This window comes from Cibotium barometz, chromosome 8 (genome assembly GCF_041138505.1).
Source record: "Cibotium barometz isolate CiBa-2024 chromosome 8, ASM4113850v1, whole genome shotgun sequence".
In the NCBI taxonomy this organism is placed as follows: Eukaryota; Viridiplantae; Streptophyta; class Polypodiopsida; order Cyatheales; family Cibotiaceae; genus Cibotium; species Cibotium barometz.
In genome coordinates, this window is record NC_141053.1 from 42,870,207 (window position 1) to 42,878,676 (window position 8,470).

Sequence of the window (8,470 nt, forward strand, 5' to 3'; positions counted from 1 at the left end):
TTTGTTTATTTTGCAGATTGAGCTTGATGATGTTGATAGTTTCCTTGGACGTGGAGGTGCTGCCTGTGCAAGACTTGGCCAAGATGCTACTCTTGCACACTACATCCCATCTACTATTGACAAAGAAATATTTATTGTCTACCACAACTAATATTCTAGTGATGCTCAAATTCCACTTCTCACACTCAAGGCACTATCTAGATATACATGCTATTCCTGTTCCACACTCAAGGCACTATCTAGATATACATGCTATTCCTGTTCCACAAGAACACTCATGGGAACACAGATTATGGAAGGAGGCCGGAAGAAATTAATGCGAGAGAGCGGGATTGTAGCCATTGGAACATAAAGACGCACATAATTTTTTCATATTTTTGTGCCGAAGTGCAATGTAAATCATTTTAGGCCAATGTGGGTTCTAAATGAGAGTTCTAAGTGTATTAAGCAAGGCTCACTTATGGGGTTGTCCACCCATGTGTGAAAGAGGTCTAGGGTTAGGGTTAGTGACATCTCTATAAAAGAGATGTTAGCTAAAGAAAGGGGACGTTTTTGGCCATTCTCATAAGCTATTGAGTGAAGCTCTTGGGCTCTCAAGCTATGGCAACTCTCTACCTCTCTCTCTATTGTACTCTAATGAGCATCAAGCTCCAATGAGTATAGCTCCACTTCTTTCTCTTAATCTGTTTTAGCATCATTGAAGTAGATTAATCTATGATTAGTTGAATGCTTCTTTCTTTCTCTTGTGTATGCTGCATGCTTGTAGTGTGTGTGTGTAGTCTCCATTGATGCAAGCTCTTGCCCACTTCATTGGCAATGAGTTATTCATGGATAGACTCTCTCTATGAGGTTATGGGTTTGTGAATGTTACATTCTATGCTTGCTTAGGCTTGTGGGTTAGTAGATGCACGCTTATGGGTTTGCTGGCATTAGGGAAAGCTAAGATTTAATCAATGTTTGAATGGGATTAAGAGATTGCCATGCATTGCTTGTTCTCTTGATTAGTGTAGTGGATTTAAGGGATTGAGAGATTGATTGAGGTGTTGAATTGTTGAATTGTCAAGTGGTGGTTCGTGTATGTGAGCTCTCCCTCAAGGGATAAGCCTTCATGCACTAATCGGGTCGAGTCCTTGGATTGACATTGTGTTTCTTAACACATTTGTTGATCGGTAGTACTCTATGAGCACTATATTGCACGGTAGAGAGAACCGCTCTACAATGGCGCCGCTGCGGGGGAGCGAGTGTCTACATTTGTTGAGCACCATACACACACTACCACTCCTTGTTAAGCTCCAATCGGTTACAAAACTGTTGGATAGGAGAGCAAGCTTTGGGACTAATTTTGGTACTTATTCAAGACTAATCTGTTGTTAAATTCTCTTTATTTGTCTTGCAATTTGAGTGCGATTGGCTAGCTACACTTCTCCCTTGAGGTTAGGACAAGGATTCAACACACGGGAAGGATTGGAGGTAGGCGCCAAACCTGCCAATTTGTGTGCGAAAGAGAGAGGCCTGTTTTTGCATTTCTGTCATTCTGTTTGAGGATAATTTTTGCTGTCTGAGATTAATTTTTACAGTTTCAATTTTTTGCATGCTCGTTTTATTTTCTGTTCTTAGCTTAGTTTAGTTTTCTGCATCTTTAATTTTGTGCATATTAGTTCTCTGTTAAACCTGCATTTTAGTTCTCTGTTAAACCTCTACCTGTAGAGAAACTGAAATCTGTACACACACATGAAGACTGAACAATTCGAATTCGCTGTTGCTGCAAATCTCACAGCTGCACACACGCACTTCAAAAAAGGAAAAAAATAATAATAATAAAAGGCTGTGCGTGAACAGTGCACTGCGCGGAGAGACCCACACACCGCACCATAAAGACCGCCACCGCACCGGATAAGGGGGTGCCAAAAAAAAGAGTGGAAAATTTTTCATTTTCTACCGTTAAAAATTGGGAGGTTATCTAACTTTTCGAGAGGAGTTAGAAAACACCCATCGTCAAAATTTCGGTCCCGGAACCATTTTCCCATAGTGAGTCAGTATGGGAAACTGGTAAATTTTAGGCGATTTTTTATCCTGAAAAATATGCTATTTTTTTGGTCTAATGTGTTCGAGGGGGTTCAAAATGGGTTTGGGCAAAGTTTGAGCCAACTTGAAAATTTTTGGATTTTTTTGAAAAAAAAACCTTAAAATTTGACCTTATGCACTTGCGGCGGTCGGGACATCATATAGACACTGCCATAGGGTCTAGGGCACCTTCTAGTACCTAGGTAGGAAAGTGGGACCCAATCGGTAGGAAATTTGGCAGATATTGCTGAAACCTTTTTCGAATCCCAATCTAATACCCTTTCCAGGACAACTAGCTCATTGTCTATGGACAATCTAGGGCTGTCAAATAGTCATCCCTTAGCCCCAAATAGGACACCCACAAGATCTTTTAATCCATTTGAAGCCGACGCCATGGGGTTACCACTCAATGTGAGACTTCAATATGTCTACATGCAAGGAGCTGAGATCTTTAGGGATCCACAACAACGGTATCTCGTTAAGATTGCGGACTTTTTCTCAGAGCTTGATAGAGCACCTCTAGTCAATGACCAGGGTAACATGTACATGGGTGGAGATGGTGTTCGCACGAAGTCACCTATCATCCAGAGAATGTAGACAAATTAGGAGAGCTCTCTAAGAGTGAGTTCCTAGATTTATCAAAGCCTTCCGGAGCAAGGGAGTCTAGAGATGATTGGCTCATTGAGCCGGACATGCCTGGGCCATCCAATGCCTAGTCCTCACAAAGCCATCCATAGATGATTTACTTTTTGTAGATATAAATTTGGAAAGGGACAGGAAATGCAAGAACAAATTGGATCAGGGGGCTGAGAACCTCTAACATACCCATTGTAAATAACAATGTACTTGCTTCAGAGTTGAAAAATATAACTTAGTTTGTCATTTTTACGATCAGAAAACTTCTATTTTTGGAAAATGAGTCATTTTTGCTTAGAAATTTGTAATTCTGAATCCAAATTTGGAATCTATGCGTAATTTTACGCCTAAAATAGTTTTTTTCTAAACTAAAAACGGGTACCCGGAATGGGTTTAATCAAGCTTTTAAGCCTTTAATCTGCGAACTTCCGACCAAAAATAGTAACTATCCAGGCGTCTAATCAACGAAGGAAACACGCCCCCATGGTGACGGGGCAAGGCCGGACATTTTCGTCAAAAAAAATTTTTGACCCCCCCCGGGACGACGGCGGCGGCAGGCGGCCGGTGTGGGCCCCACCACGGGCGCCGCCCGTGAAAAAAACCGACAATCCACCCGGGACACCCAAGTGTGTACACGACCTAGACGCACCCTCCAGCACACCCCTACACGTACCCCCTCCTCCCAGAACCCTCTATCCATAGGTGTCGCACTCTCTCTCTCTTGGGAACACCTCCACCCCCATGTCTCACACTTTCTCTCTCTTCGAGACACCTCCACCCCCAGGTGTCTCACGCCCACACTCTCTCCCCCGGACACCTACACCACCCAGGTGTCACCTTCCCGCACCCGGACGTCCACCCTCCAGCACCTATAAAAGGACCCTCCTAGCCCCCTTCTCCAGACAAGCCCCCAGCAAGGCCCTAGGCGCAAGCCCTCCCTCAAGCTCTAGGACATGTCCTACACTCTTCTTCCCCCCCGTGTGAATAGACTTAAAGTGTGCTTGTTCTCCAACCCTTGCCTTGCTCTTCCCTAGGCCTCCCTAGACGTACACTCTTCTCAAGAGCTCTCCAAGTAAGGACACCCTCTCGTCATTCCTACCCATAAGCCCAACAAGCTTTTCCTACCCCAAATGGACTCCGTTTTCGAATCCGTTTGAACCAGTAGAATTCTCTCTTTTCTCTCCAAGTTCCCAACCTCTTATATTCACCCCGTTCTCTCTTTATCCTATTAAAACTCTAGTGCTCCTATGGCGCTGAAACGCCGCCGAAATGAAGAACCACGCGCTGCCCAAGGAGGGAATGAAGCGAATCGCGTCCCTGCAATCGACTTCGCCCCTCTTGAAGCGAATAGGCACGAAAACGATAACCAGGTTGGTCATTTAACAAGTTTAAGTAAAATCCTCTCTTATGAAGCTTAATGCAAAGATTCGAAATAATAGGAAAGGAACCAAGGTTAAACCCCTAGTATAGATGGCCTCCTAAAGTACCTTATGGTTACTCTTAAGTAAAGTTATAAGAAAATAATCTTGCTTTTGAATCATTGTCTTTCCGAAACGATGGTTTTTGTTAATGTGTGAATTCATTGAATAAAGGCTATGTCTCTTTTTATTGGATACACTGCTGGTTTATTGCTAACATGCAGGTACAGCTTTCCCCCCCTTAGCTAACTCTGTGCTTGCCTATGTAGCTGCGCGGAGGATATAGCGAGGCCGGGAGTCGGCCCAGGGCAATCCCCTCCTATGCCACTGGGAATTGGATTTCACCACCAGGGTGATGTATATATGCTGCCTAGTTCTGTGGGTCTAGGCTAGTGCGGTGACTTAACCCCCACCTCATGAGGAGACGTCCCCTCCGAAGGACGAGAGGGTTTGGTACAAGCGGCAGTACCTGAGGGGGTGACAGGACGGCTTGGCCCTCATCGGTTGGCTGACAACAAGGGGAGACGGTCCGTGAGGTTTACCCAGCTGGTTGAGGCTGGAAGATCGAATTCTAGATCATCGGTGTGGTTGTGGTTGTGGTTGTGGTTGTGGTTGTGATTGGATTGTGGTTATGGTTATGGTTATGGTTTGGACATGGAAGTTTGGATTGGAATATCGGCCCGGTTCCAGGATCTTTGTAAATATTTTTCACTGTAAGTATGTTTGTTGATTTCAATGTTGTGCTAAGGAAGATTTCTTTTAAGGAATCAAGTGTAATTAATTAACAAAGGAATTTGTTTTTTAAGTGTTTCACAGTGTGGTAGGACTTAATTAGAAAACAATTGAACGGGTGAGTGTGTGGAAAGTGGGAGAATGGATGCCCTGACGGTACCATTCTAAGGATGGGTGGACCCGATCAGTCGGGTAGCTTTCTACTAGTCGTAACTTACGATACTTAGGAAATAGTAGAGTCCCGAACAAGACTTGTTTTAGGGGACCGAGCCAGCGGCCATGCCTCATGAAATACGAGGGGAAAAAGGCGTTGGCTTCCTTGAACCAAGTGTGGGTCTTGTTCCATCTCCACGCACATTCCGTGTGCTGGGGATTAGAATTTCCTTTAGGATGACTATGCTTCCCCTGCGAGATAGAGTTAGGTCCCTCCGTTTGCTCGTAACCTCGTATTTCTACGAGATCGAGGTGTCGTCAATCGAAAAATAACACGAGACTTAACCGCCTATCAAAAGGATTCCCCCGCCCTACGGATTGGGGTCTTTACACGTGGTATCAGAGCCAGGTTTAGACTTGGGTGATTTCATATTGTATTCTCTTGTTACTCTAGGAATTCTTGTTAAACTAATCTAGTTACGGCTGGACGCAGGAGGACGAGATGGATCCCTATTCTCGCTTCCTAGTATTCCAATGCATGTTCATGACTGCTTGTCGCTCTTCCGAATTTGAGTTCAGTGACACTATGATGCACATCATAGACAAGCTAACCCTTCCTCATTACACTCGCATCGAAAGGGGATGGAACAGAGCTGAGTATTGGCATCGTCGATCTACCTATTTCATCATTCGAGCTGAGCATGTCGGTAATCTCACCAACGACTTGAGGCGGATCCGAAATGCCGAGATGTTGCGGATGGTTCGCCTGTTCTAGTTTATTGGCACTCCTCGTAACACCTATGTCACTATCGATGGGAATCGCATGTTGCAGAATTCATGGGTTTATGATAGTGTGACTCGAGTTGTATTCCCTGATAGAGTAGTCGTTACCCGTCTTTCTAGACGTGGTTTACCTCCCCTACCAGAGACTTATCGAGTTCTTGAAACCATGGGAGAACCCCCCTACTTTTTCAATGCTACCTCCGCAGATCTTTATTAGGTTCCCTAGAGGACTACCATGTAAATAAATAAGATTGGATTTAGTCCAATCCTTGTAAATGGCTTGGTTCACTTGTAAATATTAAAGCTTGGAATAAAAGGTTTTGATTTTCACACTCATTGTCTTATGTGTGTTAAACTGCCTAAGTGACATGATTCTAAATTTAGCTTCTTATTGATAACCAGGATCGCCAACTTCTTGCTCCCAATGCGTTATATACAGATACACAGGAGAAGAAGCTTCTCCTCAAACAAATGCAACCTCCCTCATTTAATGGGGCAGGTTCAAAGATTGAAAGGGATGCAGAAGTTTGGATAGAAGCCATGGACGATTACTTTTCGGCTGCTGGTACAGGAATTAGGAATCAATCCATGCTTGCCAGATTCCGTCTTACTGGGGACGCCAAACTTTGGTGGAAGCAATGGTGCCGAGATAAGGGCGTCACTGAAGATACCCAAACCTGGACTGACATTAAGCAAGCTGTGAAGGGCCGTTATCTTCCCCCATCTCATGAATCTATTAAGATGAACGAGTTCTTCAGCCTCAAGCAGCTTAGCTTAACCTTGGAGGAATACTACTCAAAATTTGTCACACTTGGCAAATATGCTCCACCTATGTCGATCACTCAACAAGTGGCCCGATTTTGCCAAGGGGGGCTGAATGAACCTTTGGATTCTCGCCTTGAAGCAATGAGGCCAACTACCTTGCAAGATGCTCTTACCCGAGCCAAACCTCTGGCTAAAGAAGTAAAGAGTGGTCAAGCAAAGAAGAGAGTCTATCCTGAGTCTAACCCAAGGGGGCGCCTTCAGAGGAATTACCAATCGAATTTTCGCCACAACACTATTGGTCAGTACCCCAATAATTTTATCCCCCGCAGTTATGCTAATTCCACTTCAGAATCCTATGGGGACCAAAGGTGCTTTTATTGCAATGAAGCTGGCCACTTCCGGAATGAATGCCCCAAACTTGCAAGACCCTCTCTCAATCCTAGTGTCATTGCTGCTCCACAAGGCGGCCGGGTAGCGTGGGATTCCTAAAATAATCGCCAAGCTGGACGAGGTAGTGGTGGACATGGTAGAGGTCGTGGAGTGACTGCCCGTGTCTGCTCTATGATTGGTGAACCGACTTTAGAGATGGAAGAAGAAGAGCAAGCCACCATTCATGGAGCTATAGAACATCAAGGACCTAATCAGCAGTTTTCTGTTATCCAAGCTTCGGCTACTTATCAAGGTAGATCTTTCCAGCTCTTGATTGATTGTGGTAGTACGCATTCATTTCTTTCTCGAAAATGCTTGCGTAAGTTACAGTTAGATCAAAAACCAGCCCAAGTAATGATTGTTGAGCTAGCCAGTGGAAAAGAAGAAGTATCCCGACATTGTGAGGGAGATCTTGAATTTGAATTGGGTGGTGAATCAACCCATGGGTATTTCAGAAGCTTACCATTAGGGATTTATGATGGAATCCTTGGTATGGACTGGTTAATTGCAAACAATGCTGACATTCACTGTGCTAAACGAAGCATCACCTTTAAGAATAGTCAAGGACAGGTAGTATCAGCCCAAGGATCAACAGGTAAACCCAAATTTCATTTGGTCAAAGCTAATCGCCTTCTTAAGGGAGTGTGCAAGGGCCAACAGATCTTCCTTGTCAAACTCAACAAGGTAGAAGAAAGCAACCCAGATTTAGAACCCTCTTGGCTCCAGGAGTTTTCAAACATCTTTCCAGAGGGACTTACAAAGCTATCCCCATCTCGAGAAGTAGATCATGGGATTGAGTTAATCCGTGGGGCTGAATCAGTTTCAAGGAGACCTTACAAAATGTCTCTTCCTAAAGCCATAGAGCTCAAGGAACAGCTTAGGCAGCTCATTGAGCAAGGATTCATTCGCCCTAGTAATTCCCCATGGGGAGCGCCTGTTCTTTTCCAGAGAAAGAAGGATGGTATGCTTCGTCTTTGTATTGATTACCGAGGCCTAAACAAGGTCACTGTCAAAAACAAATACCCCATTCCTCGCATCGACGAACTTCTTGACAGACTTTATGGATCCAAAGTTTTCTCCAAGATGGATTTAAGGTCTGGCTACTATCAAATTAGGATCAAGGAATCAAATATCTCCAAAACCGCTTTCAATACCCGCTATGGCCACTATGAATTTACAGTCATGCCATTCGGATTAACCAATGCTCCCGCCACCTTCAACCGCCTGATGCAGGATATCTTCCGACCCTACTTGGATGAATTTGTCCTTGTCTTCTTTGATGACATCTTGGTCTATTCTCAGTCAAAAGAGGAACATGAGGAGCATGTACGCAAAGTATTGCAAATACTTCGTGAACATAAGCTCTATGCCAAGAAAAGCAAATGTACCTTCTTCACTTCCCAAATTGAATATCTAGGGTTCATTGTCTCCTCAGAGGGCATCTCAGTAGACCCTGCCAAAGTCAAAGATATATTGGAATGGCCACCCCC